The following is a 17,861-nucleotide window of genomic DNA, read 5'->3' on the forward strand; positions in this document are numbered from 1 at the left end:
TCTCCAGCATAAGTTGTCATCAGTGTTTTTGATCTTGGCCATTCTTACAGGTATAAGATGGAATCTCAGAGTTGTTTTGATTTGCATTTCTCTGAAGACTAAGGATGTTGAACATTTCCTTAAGTGTCTTTCAGCCATTTTAGATTCCTCTGTTGAGAGTTCTCTGTTTAGGACTGTACTCCATTTTTTTTATTGGATTATTTGTTCTTTTGATGACCAATTTCTTGAGTTCTTCATATATTTTGGAGATCAGACCTCTGATGTGGTGAAGATCTTTTCCCATTCTGTAGGCTGTCATTTTGTCTTGTTGATGTGTTCTTTGCTTTACAGAAGCTTTTCAGTTTCAGGAAGTCCCATTTATTGTTTCTCTCAGTTTTATGCTTCTGGGGTTATATTTATAGGAAGTTGTCTCCTGTGCCAGTGTGTTCAAGTGTACTTCCCACTTTCTCTATAAGGTTCAGTGTGGCTGGCTTTATGTTGATCCCTTTGGACTTTAGTGTTGTGCATGGTGATAGATATTGGTCTATTTTCATTCTTCTACATGTTGCTATTCAGTTATGCCAGCACCATTTGTTAAATATGCTTTCTTTTTTCCATTTGATATTTTTTGCTTCTTTCTCAAAAATCAGGTGTTCAAAGGTGTGTGGACTTTTGAAAATGCCAATTCTCTATGCCAAAGGATAATTGGGCTGTTAAAGACAAGGTCAGCACCTGGGTGTTGCACAGAGAGTGGACCCTTTTGTTCTGTCCCAGCCGCCTGGCTAGCTTATACCTGAAATAATCACACAGAAACTGTATTCATTTAAACAGTACCTTGCCCATTAGCTCTAACTTCTTAATGGCTAATTCTTGCATCTTTATTCAACCCATTTCTGTTCATCTGTGTATTGCCACATGACTGTGACTTACTGGCAAGATTCTAACCAGCGTCTGTCTCAGGCAGGAGACCCATGGCATCTGCCACTCTGCCCTTCTTCCCAGCATTCAGTTCTCTCTACTCCGTCTACCTCAGTTCTGTCCTATCAACTAGGCCAAGGCAGTTTCTTTATTCAACCAATGAAAGCAACACATATACACTATCTGGAGGAATGGATCTGAGATACAATTAATATTGAATCTCATGACCATGATGATGCATGGATAGGAGAGGTGATTTCCAGAGGTGTGAGGAAAAATTGAGATGTCAAATATAATAGTTATGCCAAACAAGGTCACCTTAAAAGGGATCATGGACAGGGTATTTCTATAAACAGTTTTTTCTCAGAATAATCTATTCAGAACACCCCTCCCTTCTGGATTATGCAGAAAGTGTGGCAAAGGTAGGCATTGGACTAATGAATGTAGGTCAACAAGGAATATTCATGGTAATCCTTTGTTGTCAGGAAACTCTGTGAAGGTGCTCTCACAGGCCCCTATGCCAAATCAGGTTCACTTCATTTCCTGCCATAGAACTCCTTCCCAGCGCAATTAAAGAACTTCATTCCTACTATTGTAAGAAACCATACTGCTGTGGATAATAGAACAGCTATAGAAGAGAGAATAAAAAAATTCAGGAGAGACCACAAAGTGAGTATTTTGGCAAAGTTCTATAAATGAATAAAGACCAAAATTAAAAATATGAATAAATCACTTAGGAGGCAGAGGCAAGCGGATCTCTGTGAGTTCGAGACCAGCCTGGTCTACAGAGCTAGTTCCAGGACAGGCTCCAAAACCACAGAGAAAGTCTGTCTTGAAAAAGCAAAAGCAAAAGCAAAAAAAAAAAAAAAAAGAATAAATGACATTGTCATTGAAGGTCTGGTAGACACGGTCCAGATGTAACAATAATTTCATTAGAATCTTGGCATACAAATTGGACTCTTCATGATGTAAATATTCAGTTTTTAGGGATCAGAACTTTATCAGGTAAATCAGAGCGTGAGATGTGTCGAATTATAGGGCCAGAAGGTCAAAGAAGAATATCAAAACCATATGTGGCTAACATAACAATGAATTTTTGGAGATGTGATTTGTTATAGCAATGGAATATGTGGATTAACATTTTCTCAGTCTTAGAAACAAACCATAAATTAACATATGTTTCTGGGAAAAATGTTAGAAGGTTTTATAAAAACAGTTACTGACCCTTCAGATTATACAAGAACAGAGTACAACAGCTGCTGATCTTCCAAAGGCACCAACACCCTCCCTTACCACTAAAATCGTTGGCAGACAAAACTGTATGGAGCAAGCAATGGCCTTTAACAACAGAGAAACTATAGGCTTTACAACAGCTGGTACAGGAACAACTAAATGCTCAGCATATTGATGAATCAACCAGCTCTTGGAATTATCTTCCACTTGTTGTTAAAAAGAAATTTGGAAAATGGAGAATGATAACAGATCTAAGAGCTGTTAATAAGGTGATTCAGCCAATGGACTCTATCTATAGTCTGGCGTTCCGTTGCCTTCTCTATTGCGTAAAGGATGGCCTCACTCACTATACGTGTTACAGTAAAAGTAAAACGCCACAGGTCCCCGAGTGACAGCAGTGGTCCATGAACATGAGACCACAGCGGGCCACGGAGGCAGCTGGGCCCCAGGCAGGAAGCCCCCTAATGGCCATGAAGGGTCAGTGAGTCCTAGACAGGGAGCCTAGGCAGGGAGCCACATGGTGGGTGAGAAACTGAGATCAGCAAGTACCAGGCCAGGAGCTGTGTGGTGGGTGAGAGACTGAGAGAGATAGACCATGAGGAACCACAGCCACAGTGTGTGAGAGACAGATGGATAGGCGTGCCATGTAGAGTGAGGTTGGATATTTATTTAAAAGGTGGGTTATGGAGGGTACGGGAAAAGGGGAGAAGGGGAAAGAGCAGAAAGAGGCAGAAAGAGAACAAGAGAGAGAGAGAGAGAGAGAGAGAGAGAGAGAGAGAGAGAGAGAAGAGAGGGAGGAGGGGGAGGAGGAGGAGGTAGAGCGGGGAGAAGTGGGGAAAAGGGAGTGAGGCAGAAGCTGCCTCTTTGGGAGAGAGACTAGCTCTCCCTGGTGGTGAAGTGGGGGGGGGGGAAAGGGAGTGGGCGGGACTTGTCTCTTAAAGGGACAGGACAGACTATTACAATACCTTTATGAGAAAAAGAAAAATTTGCCTTCACAGTACCTACTTATAATAATTCTTAACTTGCTAAAAGATATCAATGGAAGGTTCTCTCAGAGGGCATGATAAAAGCCACACCCTATGCTAATATTTTGTACAGGAAATGATATGTAAGTAATTTCCTGAATGTATAGTTTTCTGTTACATGGATGGCATTTTGCTATCTGATTCAGATGTAGATACTTTAGAAGGAATGTTTGAACAAGTAAAGCAAGTTTTGCCTTATTGGGGATTACAAATTTCTCCTGAAAAGTACAAAAAGGAGATTCTGTTAATTATTTAGGCTATAAAATAGGTGTACAAAAAAATTAGACCCCAAAAGGTGCAAATTAGGAGAGATTGCAGATTCTTAATGACTTTCAAAGATTAGTAGGAGACATTTCCCATTGATGGCCCACTATTGGGATAAAACCTGATGAAGTGATTAAAAAAAAACCTTAGATGGTAACAAGGACTTAAATAGTCCTAGAGAATTATGAACTGAAGCTGAGAGAGAATTGACTTTGATTCAAGAGAAATCCAGAAGGCATATGTGGATTGTGTGGATCTGAATCTTTTTTTTTTTTTTTTTTTTTTTTTGGGTTTTTCGAGACAGGGTTTCTCTGTGGTTTTGGAGCCTGTCCTGGAACTAGCTCTTGTAGACCAGGCTGGTCTCGAACTCACAGAGATCCGCCTGCCTCTGCCTTTCAAGTGCTGAAATTAAAGGCGTGCATCTGAATCTTAACTGCATTCTGGTCATATGCATTCCCTCTATAGGAATTTTAATGTAGAGGTAAGATATTATCTTAGAATGGATCTTTTTACTACATAAATTGAGTAAAAAATTAATAACTTATGTGGAAAAGGTCTCTGAGTTAATTCTAAAAGGAAAATTGAACTTCTAGTTTGATACGTTTTACATTAGATTGGACTTTGGTATTTTGTATACAAATTTTGTATATTGATACAAATTTGAGATTAATTTTGTTAGAACATGCTGTACATATATTTCTACTCTTGTTCAAGGTATTGTACCTATACAACTCATTTAGTAATGTAATACAAATTTCTAGTCCTTGAGAATTATTATTACCAACTGTTTAAGATTATAATAAGGAAAGGCAGGTTAGTAATTAGTCCCTTATTACAATCGAACTTGTAGTCACATTAGATGTGCTTTCAAGGTCATACAGAGATAATAGTAAATAGGCAGCTCATTTTCAAACACTTCAGAGATTTGCATAATATGGCATTTAAGATGTTTTGATAACATGGGTTTTTCTTTTTCTTTTTGTTATGACAATGAAGCATGTCTGCTCCTGGTAGCACCAATGTACTTCAGAGAGAATGGGACTCAAAGAAACTCCATATGGAATTTATTACTTTCTTTGTGGCAAAAGTATGCCACTGGCCTAGAAAGTACTCTTGCCTCAACTTCTGACAGTATGCTGTCCCAGTGGGACAAACAGGGCACAAATGATAGTGACTGCCAAACCTTGCCCAGACATGGCGGCCCAGTCCTTCAAATACCCTGCTTCATAGAAAAGTCTGTCAGGTATTCTAGTCCTGTAGGCCGAAGATGGATGCCCCAATTTTACAGAGGAACTTTGGGTGACTGTTGGGGCAGCCCTCTGTTTTGTCATTTCTCAGAACTTTTGGAAGTTGATTGCTCACACTTCCTGCTTTACTCAGTTAATATTATTTCCTTCTTGGTTCTGTGGTGGAGTTGAAGACTAGATAGTTAGAGTTTTCTTTGTTTTCCAGATGCAGAAAGCAAGTTATGATAGAAAGTAAATTAGGTACAAGACTTTGGACTTACCAAGATAGGATAGATATGGAGTATTTTCTCTGAATTTGTCAAATGCAAATGGAATAGGAATTGTTGATACATTTATTGCCTGTATAAATTATATATGTAGTTATTGTACTTATTGTATATAGTTTTTATATTAGTTATAGCCTTTTTATTTTACACAAAAAGAGGAAATATAGTGATATTTATGTTTTAATAAAACTTGCCTGAAGATTATAAGGTAAAAACTAAGCCACTGGAGGCCAGGCAGTGGTGTCACACACTTTTAATCCCAGGATTTGGGAGACAGGCTGATGGATTTCTGTGAGTTTAAATGCTACCCTGGGCTGCACAAGAACAATGCAGAAACAGATCCAGGTGGTAATGGCTTATACCCTTAATTCCAGTACTAGGGAGTCATGCCTTTAATCCCAACACTAAATGGGAATATAAAATGGGAGGAGACAGAAGCTCAGCTCTCTGTCTGTAATCACCCAGTCTTGGTAGAGATAAGTGATTTTTAGTGGCTTGGCTGTTGGTGTTCTGATCTTCAGCTTGAACCTCAATATTACTCTCTGGGTTTTTATTATTCATGCTACAGACTAGGTTGGAAGATGAAGGGTATCAGAAAGGGAACAGTAACGGTAATGAAGATGAATATGATAAAAATATGTATATATGAAAGTGTCATGAAATTAATGTATAAGATCAACATACTACATTAATATAAAACCTGTACTATATATTTTAATTAGTAATTCAGCCCTCTAGTTGGAAAATGTTTTTGGCTTCATTATTTATCTGTAGATAAAACATATTTACTTAATTAACTGGGGTTGGTTGCACATGCTTGTAACCCAAGCTCTTCGCTTATAGAAGATCAAGAGTTCATTCATAGTCAGTGTTTTGTTGGAGTTTTTCGGTGAGGTGGTGGTGACAGTGTCTCACTGTATCCCTGGCTGGCCTGGAGTTTGCTTTGTAGACTAGGCTGGCCTGGAACTCACAGAAATAACACCTGCCTCTGCCTCCCAAGTGCTGAGATTAAAGGTGCATGGCATCATCTCTCCTGAATATTGTTGTTAATGAAATAGTTCAGTTTGAATGTGTGATATCATTCCATTTACTTAGGTTTCTTTAATTTCTGTCAGTAATGATATTAGTTTTCATCGTGCAGAGTTTGAACCTGATTAGATTTATTTCTTAAAACTCTGTTATATTTTGTCTTAGGGATTCTGTTGCTGTGAAGAGACAACATGACCATGGCAACTTTTATAAACAAAAGCATTTAATTGTGGTGACTCGCAGTTCAGAGGTTTAGTCCATTATCTTCAGGGCAGGAAGCAAGGCAGCATGAGGCAGACTTGTTTATAGAGAAGTTGCTGAGAGTTCTTACATCTTGACTTACAGGCAACAGGAAGTGGTCTGAAACCTCAAAGCCTGCCTCCATAGTGACATTTCCTCCAGCAAAGCCACACCTACTTCAAGAAAGCCACACCTCCTAATAGTGCCACTCCCTTTGTGGGTCATTTTCTTTCATTATACATTTACTTTTTCATTTTGTGTTTATGTGTGTATGGAGTCACATGTCAGCACATGTACAGTGAACAGTGAACCGAGGACAATCTGCAGTAGTCTTCTAGCTTGTGGAACATTGACGATTGAAGTTAGGCCCTCATCTGCTTAGATGGCTCACTGGCCCTTTCTTTGAAGTAGGATAATAGCTGTGGGAACTAGGATTGGAACAGTTTGAAGGGTGACTGGGAAGTGAGGAAAACAGACACAGTATGTGTAGATTTAAGAAGTTTTGCCATATTCACATCTCCACATGTGAATTCCATCTGTTCTGGAGGCTGAGGCAAGAGGATCTGAGTTTAAGGGCAGCTGGGGTTAGCATAGTCAGACCTTGTTTTAAAACCCATGCATACACTCATACCCGAGTCTGACTACTTAGAAGAGTAGCTGTGAAGGGAAACACAGTGAAACATAGGGCATATAGGGACTTGGGTAATGTGGGGTGAAGGCACCCCTTGACTTTCTCAGATTTACCAGTGTCAGTGCGAGGAGTTTGCATTTAATTCTAAGTGCAGAAAGTCTGGTTGGGTCTTTTCCTTGCAGTGTGAGGGATAGAAGCCTGAGCCTTCTATCACCAACCCAGAAAGCAAATTTCCTCATTTTTTGGAGACAGGGACTTTGTAGCCCAGGCTAGCCTCGACCTTGCTCTGTAGCCATGATTGACTTTGAACTCCTCATTCTCTTGCTTTCGCCTCCTAAGTACTCAAACTATAGATGTGATTAGCGTGCCTTGCTCCAGGAAGCCCTTTTGGCTGGGCAAGGTGGCTTACACCTGCAGTCCCAGCATCTGAGAGGCAAAGGCAGGTGGATCTCCCTGAGTTTAAGGCCAGCCTGGTTTATTTACAGAGTGAGTTCCAGGACAGCCACTGCTGTTACACAGAGAAACCTTGTCTCAAAAAACAAACACAGAAAAGTAACCTACAATGCATGAAAAAGGGACCCCATTTTTATTGTAGCCACTCAGTGAAGTAAAACAAACCCACTGAGGCACTTCCTAATAGTAGTACTATTGTTGAGGTTTTGCTTGGTTTCTATTTTTCTTTTTAAAAGCAGGCCAGAAATTTGAAATGGAAAAATAATTACTGAGGTACTTTGGAAGTGGAAAATTTGTCTAGCATCTGAGGGAGATGGTGTATTTAATCCCAGCACTAAAAATAAAATAAAAAAAAATGTACACAGAACCAGTTTGCCCAAGTTATCTGGTCTGTCTGCAGTTCATTTTCTCCTTTTACATTTTTCTAATTTAGCATTCAAATTTGTGTTCACATGCCACGATGCACATGTGGAGAAGACAACCTTGACTTGACTGCAGACACCTTCATTGCTGAGGCATCTTGGCCCTTGGGGTTTTCACTAGTTGTTAAATGGGCACAATGTAAAGCTGAGGTAATGCACTGAAACAGCATACTGCATGCTGGTGCTCAGTGCTAGGTAAATGCTCATCATAGCAGTAGGAGGGCTGCTAATAGGAGCAGGGTATCCTTATGCCCTTCTCGAGCCCTGTGCAAGAGCTCTGGGCTGCCTGTGCCTTGACCTGCTGTGTCCCTGGCAGTAGAAGGCCATGGGACCCTGAGTCATAAATCATAATGAAATAGTGAAATGTTGAAAACTGTCGGGAAATCTATGTATGGTATTATGGTATTATACCTGTAACCTCAGTGACTTGGATCACCAGGTTTGAGGTGGAATTTTACTCCTCAGGGAGGCTGAATAGCAAATTGCTGGCCTCCTCTTCTCCTGTTGAAGCCCTCAAGCTTCTCCTTGCCCCTCCTTGAAAACCCTTCTCCACCGGGCTCCTTTCTACTACTTCCTGTCAGCAAGTTGCTTGGGAAATTTAGCTGGCCTCAAATTTGAGATCCTCATACCACAGTGATCCAAGTAAGATGAAAAAGGATTAGGGCTGTGGCTTAATGCTAGAATGTTTGCCAAAACTTATTTCAGTCCCCAGTGTTGGAAAAAAAAAAGTGTGTGGTTGGCTAGCATTAGACTTGAGATAACTTAAAGTCTTAGAAGTCTAAACCTAAAGTAGGAAATTAACAAGGAGTCCAGATTTCAACTCATTGGGTGTGGGCTTGCTGAGCAAGTCTGACCACCCAAATGTTGCTAAAATTCCTTCCTTAGAGGAGATAACAAACAAGTCTACTCCTCCTCCTCAGGTCCCAAGACAACCAAGAGCATTCCTCCAGAGTTCACTTGGGAAACAGTATGTTTATTGGGCTTACTTCGAGAGCATAGGTTGAGGGGTTACTTACAGGACTGTGGGTGCACTCCCAGGAAAGGTTGCACTGGGAAGTGTTTGCCCTACAGAGATGATGGCAACCCCTCGCCACAGAAATGGTGGAATCACATGCCGAGCCTTCTCAGACGTATATATTTAAGCCGCTCCAAGAGGCTCTGTGCAATTAGGACAGAATTGCATATCTAAAACTCGGGTGAAAGTCTCAGGATCCTCCCTCCACATTCCTGTGTTGCCATTACAGTTAGGTGTCACCAGTTTTGACTTTATGCAGTGCTAGGGGTGGAGCCTAGGGCCTGGTGCAAGGTTCTAACAGTAACCATTTGCCCCCAGCCCTGTTTTTGTTTTTGTTTTTTTCTAGATAGGATCTCACAACACATCAACTGGTCTGGAGCTCACCAGGTAATCCTGCTTGTCTTGAACTTTTAGCTATCCTCCTGTTTCTGTCTCTCAAGTGCTGGGATTTTCTATTTCTTTTAAACACAAATTTTTTCAGCAGGTATTTTTGGTTTGTGTGTGTGTACGTGTATGAGCATGTGTGTGTATGTGTATGAGCATGTGTGTGTATGTGTATGAGCATGTGTGTGCCGCAGTGAGTGTGTGGAGGTCAGAGGACAATTTGTAGAAGTCTGTTCTCCTTTTACCATTTGGGGTCCCAGGAACAAACTCAGGTTGTTAGGCTTGGCATCGGGCACCTTTACCTATCTCACCTGTTCTTTTTTTTCCTTTTAAAAAATGGAGAATGATTAAAAAAAATTAAAAAAAATGGAGAATGACTACTTCATGGAGTTGTGGGTCATCTTTGCTTAGGCCATGCTAATCTTCCCTGCATTGTTACAGTTTCAGCATATATAATGGCTGTCAGAGTGAGCATTGAAGAAATGTTTTTACATTTACTTGTGTGTTTGTGTGTGTGATTCATGATGTGCTTGTGGAGGTCAGAGGACAACTTGCAGGAGTCCGTTTTCTCCTTTCAGTATGCCATTCCCGGAGATAGTCAGGCTTGGTGGCATGTACCTTTAGCTATTGAGCTAGCTAGCTTGCTGGCCTTGAGGAAGTTGTATGTGTGTGTATATATAATTTGTTTATTTATTTATTTGTAAAAAAATCTGTATAGCTATTTTGCTTGCATGTATGTCTTGTACTACATGTGTGCCTGGTTCCTACGGAGGCTAGAAGATAGTATTGGTTCCCTGGAAACGGGAGTCAGATAGTTATAAGCCACCACGGGGTGCTGGGAACCAAACCAGGGTCCTCTGGAAGTACACCAAGTGCTTTTAACTGCTGAGTCATCTCTCCAGCCCCAGGAAGTAAAACTTTTAAAGTTACATTCTCAAAGCAGTGGTATGAAACAGTAACAGTTTGTAGATGAAAAAGTAAGTTGAAAGAAATAGGAGGGATAAAAAAATAAAACATAATAGAAAACATTAAAAATCAATATATGGCCAGGTCTTTTTGTTGTTGTTGTTTTTTTTTGTTTGTTTGTTTTGTTTTGTTTTTAGAGACAGGGTTTTTCTGTATTGCTTTGAAGCATGTCATGGAACTCGTTTTGTAGTGGCCTGGAACTCACAGAGTTCTGCTTGCCTCTGCCTTCCGAGTGCTGGGATTAAAGGCATGCACCACCACAGCCCAGCAATGGCCAGGTCTTTGTAAATCACATTAGTGTACCATTTCTTGTTACCCATTTCAAGACAGTTTATGGAAAAATTAATCCTTGCATTGCAATTTGCTCTTCTTATTTTTGCCATTTGCCTCTTCACCTTTCTCTTTTGTTGTAAAAAATGATGAATTTTGATGGATGTTTAAAGGAGAAAGGAAAGGTTTTTATGTCCCTACCCTTGAGCTTTTTAATGTGTTTTTGTTTATCATACATGCACTGGAAACAACCAACATAGGTGCTGGGCATGGTGACCCATGTCTGCAATGTAATCTCAGCATTCTTGAAATTGTGGCAAGAGGATTTTGAGTTCTTGTCTAGCCTGGGGAACTAAGTATGACCTTGTCTTGAAATCACCAGTGCGCACCGATTAAAAAGAAAGAAACTGGCTGGCAGGGGTGTGGAGTAGGGGGATGAGGGGGGTAAGTCCTGAGAGATGTCTCAGTTGGTTGAGAGACCTGTTGCCAAGCTCAAGGACCTGAGTTCCATACCCAGGACTGATAATGGTGGAAGGAGAGAACCCCTACAAGTTGCCTTCTGATCTCCACATTCATGGAGACACACATACATACAATAAATGTAAAAAAAATAAAGGACCAAAATATGTGTATTAAACCAAGAAACTGTGCTGAAACAAGATGCCTTAGTGAGTAAAGGTACTTGCTTTGCCAGCCTTGTGATCCGAATTCAGTCCCTAGAGCCCATGTAAAGGTAGGAGAGAACTAATTCCATAACTTGTCCTTTGACCTCCACACATGCATTATATACACAAGCATTCACAGGACTAATAATATATAAGCCAATAAATTATAAGAAACCTCACTCTTCAGACTTGTTACTGTAAGCAGTCTCCAGACATTTTCACAGGTATTCTGGAGCAAACATTGTTCCCATTGGAACTGGTACTGGTTAGAGCAGTGTTTTTATTTTTCCTGTGTCCATGGTTCTTTTAATTATAGGTAGAGCAAGTGCATATTCATACCCTTTCATTAAATTTCAGTCAGTTCTTCACTCATTTGTTGTTGCTCTCACATTTTTCTGCTTATTTATTTATTTATTTATTTATTTATTTATTTGCTTGCTTGCTTGGTTTTTCAAGACAGGGTTTTGTGTGTAGCTTTGGAGTGTGTCCTGGAACTCGCTCCAAACACCAAGCTGACCTTGAACTCACCTGATTCGCCTGCCTCTGGGATTAATGGCCTGCACCACCGCCTCAGGTCCTAACATTTTTTTTTTTTTGAGACACTCTCATTGACTGGACTTGGCCCTCTTGGAACTTTCTCTGTGGACCAGGTTGGGCTTGAATTGCGGTTTCTCTGTGTGACAGTTCTGGCTGTCCTGGAACTAGCTCTCGTAGACCATGCTGGTCTCAAGCTCACAAAGATCTGCCTGCCTCTGCCTCCTGACTGCTGGGATTAAAGGTGTGTACCACCATGCCTGGTCACAAAGAACTTTTTAAAAATAACTTAAATTATATTTATTTGTGCATGAGGATGTATGTACACATGCTTTACTGCATGTGTGGAGATATAAAGCAGCTTGTGGGGTTCTTTCTCTGGCCGATACCACATGAGTCCTGGAGATTGACTTTAAGTAATTAAGCTTGGTGGTAAGCACCTCTGTCAGGACTATCTCACTGGCCCTTTTAATTGTTTTTGTTATTGCTTGCTTTAGAGTTACAGGATATATTTATAACTAGCATTGTTCTTTGATTAGTGGGGAATAGGGTTTTGTTAATACATTCATTCTAAATGTTATTATTTTCTGTCTTTTACAGGATGGTAGGTCCCATACAGAGGTGGGCAAGGAACAGAATCTTTAGGGGGTGTATAGACATAGCCCAAGATGGATATTCTTTTTTTAAAAAAAGATTTTTTATTTTTGTGTGCATTAGCATTTCACCAGTTTATATAAGTCTGTTGTCCTCTTTTTAAGATTGTTGCTGCCTTTTAAGCCACGGCTGTTGGAATCAGCAACTGCAACTCTGCCGCTATCAGCAGTGATTAGGCCGGTGGGCTGCAGCCTGATTCTGTTTTCTCAGACACAGATTCTTTCAAAGCTAAAAAGGGAACTTTACTAAATCTCTGACCCTCTAAAGAATTAAAGACACCAGGTTTGAGGTGGAATTTTACTCCTCAGGGAGGCTGAATAGCAAATTGCTGGCCTCCTCCTGTTGAAGCCCTCAAGCTTCTCCTTGCCCCTCCTTGAAAACCCTTCTCCACCGGGCTCCTTCCTACTACTTCCTGTCAGCAAGTTGCTGATGCAGCTTCCTGACCACAGGAGAATTTTATTTAATGAAGCATGTTTGTATCATTAAATGTTCTGGAACATAAACAAATGTAACACACCTTAAAATAATATTCTGCAACATATGTCTGTGTAAGGGCACTAGATCTGCAGACAGTTTTGAGCTACTATGCAAGTGCTAAGAATTGAACCCGGGTCCTCTGGAGGATCAACCAGTGCACTTAACCACTGAGCCATCTCTTCTCTTCAGTCCCCACCGCCAGTTAAATTGTAACAAGGCTCTGGACCTGCAGCGTTCCAGCCTCTGAGTCACTGAAGTTCTAATCAGTCAGTATTTGCAACACACAGCTTCTGCCCAGAATTTTTTTTTTTTAAAAGTTTTTTGGTACAGGATTTCTTTGTGGAGCCTTAGCTGTTCTGGAACTCTCTCTGTAGACTGTGCTGGCCCTGAATTCAGAGATCCCTTGCCTCTGCCTCTCCAGTGCTGGGATTAAAGGTGTTCACTCCCACTGCCTGACTAGAAATTCTTGTATGTACTGCTAATATTACATTTCTCATCTTGCATTTTGCTAACTCTTCAGTACAGTATTTGTTTTAGTAATAGTTACTTTATATTTTCAGTCTGATAATTTCAAATTCTTCATCAGATCTGAGTTGGTCTTGATACTTAATTTTTGTCTCTTTTTGACTGTGATTTTGTTTGTTTTTGCCCTGTGGGAGGCCTTGTTTTTGTTGTTGGAATCTAGGCATGCTTTATCTAATAACAGAAACTGAGGTAACCCTCAGGATTTTAGTATGAGATTTTGTCTTTTTTGGGTACCAATGGTGATCAAACTCAGCCTCCTTTGCTGCAGGCTTAAATCTCATTTTTCCTCCTCCTTCACCTCCTGCTCGGCAGCAAACCCGAACCTTGTATACGCTAAGCAAGCACTGTACCACATTCCCAGACTTAAAGCTTCTTCTATTGTCTTTTTTTATTTTCCTATGGATTCTTCCCTAAACAATGCCTTATCTTGGAGCTTAGTTTTAATTCACTGTTATTATGCTAGAGTCTCCTGGATGTAATAGTAGGGAGTTAGGGAGTCCTTTACAATTAAATCTGTTGTTTCTTTTGAAATAGGATCTCTTTCTATAGCCCAGACTGGACTGAAACTCTTGTCAATCCTCCTTTCTTGTCTTGGAAATGCTGGGACTATAGTGTGAGCTGAATTCTCTGATTTTTAGTGCTGTCCCCAGTTTCTGATTTATTTTATCTATTATTTTAAAAATGATCTGTATAGGTGTTTTGCCTGTGAGTATGTCTGTGTACCATGTGTACCTGTTGCTCGAAGAGGCCAGGCATGGGCAGTGGATCCCTGCAACTGACTGAAGTTACAGACTGTTGTGAGCTGCCATGTAGATGCTGGGAACTAAATGAGAGTCCTCTTGGAGTAGCCAGTGCTCTTAATTCTGAGTGGTTTTTCCAGCCCAGGTTTCTGGTTTTGACCTTCAAAAATAATTTCCTGAGTTTTATATCCACTAAGGTAACACAGGAAGGCAAGAAATGTCTAGGGTTATTTTATTGCCTTTTCTCCAAAAGGGTAGATAATTCTCTGGGCATATTTTGATATGGTTACTTTCTCCTGTTCTTGCTCAAAGATCAGTTTTCAGATCTTTCCAGTGAGATCTTTCTAAAATCCTGAGGGTGGTTCCTGGAAGTAAAAATACAGGTGTTCTATAAGACTTAGGCTACAGTGGTTCTTTTATTTTACATTGCTTGCATATATGTCTTTGTGAGTGTGTCAGATTCTCTAGAGCTGGAGTTATAGTTTCAAGCTGCCTTGTGACTGCTGGGAATTGAACCCAGGTCCTCTGGAAGCACAGCCAAGACACTTGACTGCTGAGCTATCTCTCCAGCCCTGCCACAGGCCTGAAGTTTTGTAACTCTTCACTCAATCGGTCCTTGGCTTCCAGCAGCTTGTCCGAGAGAGACTGTTAAAATACCCGGTTTCAGGTAAACAATGGCTTTTTGTATTTGCTTGTCTCTCGGGTTTTTGTGGTGTGCATGAGTGTGCCTTGCTTTGCCTTGGACCTGAGATCTGATAGATTTAAGATAAGCTAATAATTCCCAGTTTGTCCAGTTTTTCGCCTTCACTCTCCCTCAAATGAATTAGAACCTACTCTTCACAAAAGACTAAGCACTGAAAAGTGCTCCACCAGCATTTCAAAACAAGAGTGCCAAAAATAAAGCAACATTTTACATAGAGCAGTAGATAATAATAGAGCAAAAAGATAATCTTTATTTTTATTATTATTAACTCATTGTTGGAGTGTTCTCAGTGACAAAGGCCATGCTTAATGTGTTACATAAGGTCAAGCTCCAGCTCAAAATAGCCAGAGCATACAAAGTTCCTAAATGGCAGCACATAGCCCAGTTCCAAGGAATCCAAACGCCCCCTTATGTTCTCTTCCAGTACTAGGCACACACCTGGTGCAGACATACATACAGGCAAACACTTAGAGATTCTAGTTCTTTTTGTTTTGTTTTGTGTTTTGTTTTTCAAGACAGGGCTTCTCTGTGTAGCTTATGCTGGCCTTGAACTCAACAAAGATCTGCCTGGCTCTACCTCCTGAGTGCTGGGATTAAAGGTGCGCATCACCACCAGCTTCTAATTTATTCTTTCTGTGGTGCTGAAGATTGAATGTGGGGCATCACACAGAAGCTCTTCATAAGCTGGCTTTCATCCCCAGTGCAGGAATTAGATGATTTTTTATTGTTAGAACCTCATCTTGTTATTGCTGTATTTATTGCGTAGTGTGGTAGGCACAGTAACCTTGGGATGAAAAATAAAGCTAGAGACTTATTATGTGTTCATAAATATTAAAATCAAAAAGTCTGGAGAGCTGGCTCACAAGTTAAGAGCACTTCCTTTCCTGTTCTTGTAAAGGACCCAAGTTTGGTTCTCAGCATACACATAGCAGCTTACTACCATCTAAAACTCCAGTTCTAGGCATCCAACACCTTCTGGCTTCTCTGGGCATCAGGCATGTACATTTTAGACAAAACACTTGTGTGTGTTTGTGTATATATAATAGAATTACATAAAACAAAAATTTAAAAATCTGAGAATTTAAAGAAGGTGTTAGTAAAGACAATAGAAAACAATTAAAAATTTGGAAACAAAGTAGGCATGCATGGCAGTGCCAGTGATAATCCTATAACTCAGTTGGTGGGGACAGGGTTCTTGGTTGCATTCACCTACACAGTTGAGTTTGAGACCACTCCGAGGTACATAACTCTGTCTCCAACGGTGATGACAGTTACCACCACCATCACCATAAAATAAAACAAACTCACACACATTTTGGAAACAGCATGCTGTATTAAACAGCTGTGTGCTCGCCTTACTGTATCTTTAGTCTTTTAAAGTATTTAGTTTTGAGTATTATCTATTAGAATAAACTGTTTTTTACTCTTTAAGAAAATATTTTTGTGAGCTTAGTGGATTGAGCCCAGGGCCTTGCTTGTGTTAGGCATGCACTCTAACACTGACCTACATCCCCAGCCCTGTTACTCATTAGCTTTTATTAGTAAGTCTTTTGAGTTTCCCTAAAGGATGCATGATAGGATTGGATTTGATTAGATTTGCACATCTTGATTCTATATTAGTAGTTAAAAGTGGAAACTATGATTCTCTTACTACATTTTGCAAGTAAGTGTCTCTCTGAGTATTACTTTCCTGTAATATGATTCTTTTTTTAAGGGAGCTGGAGAGCACTGGCTGTTCTTCCAGAGGACCAGGATTCAATTCCCAGCATCCACACAGCAGCTCACAACTGTCTTGTAGTTACAGTTCTAAGGGATCCGACACTCTCACACAGATATGCAGGCAGGCAAAAACACCAATGCATATAAAATAAAATCATTTAGAAAAATTTTTTGTTAAAAAATTTTTGTGTGTTTTTATGTATGAGTGCTAGGCACCAGTTTACTTGAAGGGTGCATCGGATCCTATTATAGATGTTTGTGAGCCACCACGTTGTTGCTGGGAATTGAACTCAGGACCTCTGAAGAGCAGTCAGTGCTCTTAACTGCTGAGCCACCTCACCAGCCCTGATTCTTTTGTTTTTTTAAATCTGGTCACTATGTATAAAATACACATTGAAATTTACTGAAATTTGGCATGTTAAAAAGTTCTTCCAACATTTACTATCCCCCCACGCCCGGATTTCTTTGTAGTCTTGATTGCCCTGGAACTAGCTCTGCAGACTAGGCTGGTCTCGAACTTGGAGTGTTGGAATTAAATGTGTACATTGTCACTATCAACTCTACCAGACAAGCACTTACTCTTTTTTTTTTTTTTTGAGACAGGGTTTCTCTGTTTCATAGTTTTGGCATCTGCTTTGTAGAACAGACCGATCTCAAACTCAAAGAGATCCTCCTGCCTCTGCCACCTAAGTGCTGGGATTAAAGGCATGTTGCCACCACCGCCTGGCTACCATTTTCTCTTAACAACTGTTTTTCCAATGGTTGGTATTCAGTGGTTTAGCAAAAATCTGCATGGACTTTTGCCTTTTAGTAGTAAAATTAAAGCATAAAATCTACAGATGGGCATATGTGTGGCCGGAGAAATGGCTCGGTGGTTAAGAGGACACAGATTCACTTTCTAGCACCCACATGCAGCTTATAGCTTGTAACTCCAGTTCCAAAGTTTTTGATGCCTCTTCTGATCTTCATGAGCTACGGAATGCTTACACATGAAGTAAATATATTTTTGAAAATTACAGACAGCCTGGAGTGATGGCTTGGTGATTAGGAGCACTTGTTTCTCTTGCAGAGGGCCCAGGTTGTAGTTCCAGTACCCACATGGTGACTCACAACTATCCAGAACTCCAGTTCCAGGGGATCAGTGACCCTTATTTGATCTCCTTGGGCATGGCATGTAATAAATCTAATTAAAAATTGACAGATGCTTGGACCTTATTTTCTGTATTTGCACAGTTAGTACTTGACAGCCTTGAAAAGAATATTTTTGATACTTGGATGGGGCATTCCTTAGGAGTTTTTTTTAAACACTTCTATGCTAGTGACCTTTTCATTGAAAAGTTTCTTTGGGCTCATGGCTTCAGAGTTTTCAGTTTGTTGGGATGGTGAGGGTGTACGGCAGCAAAGCAGCTCCAGAAGCAGAAAGTACTTTTGCTTTTATTCCCTCCCTCCCTCCCTCCCTCCCTTCCTCCCTCCCTCCCTCCCTCCCTCCCTCCCTCCCTCCC

General features: G+C 40.4%; 1 protein-coding gene and 1 pseudogene across 1 annotated transcript in view; one reads left to right on the plus strand and one right to left on the minus strand.

Annotated features, from left to right (window-relative positions):
• Atrx (ATRX chromatin remodeler) overlaps positions 1-17,861 on the plus strand; it is a 158,726-nt gene that overhangs the window by 19,383 nt on the left and 121,482 nt on the right. The gene's annotated exons all lie outside the window — the stretch shown is intronic.
• On the minus strand, positions 9,467-9,581 carry LOC126493464 (uncharacterized; annotated as a pseudogene).

The sequence above is a fragment of the Alexandromys fortis genome, unplaced genomic scaffold, assembly GCF_014885135.2.
Source record: "Alexandromys fortis isolate MF-2015 unplaced genomic scaffold, M_Fortis_MF-2015_v1.1 scaffold_326, whole genome shotgun sequence".
NCBI lineage: Eukaryota > Metazoa > Chordata > Mammalia > Rodentia > Cricetidae > Alexandromys > Alexandromys fortis.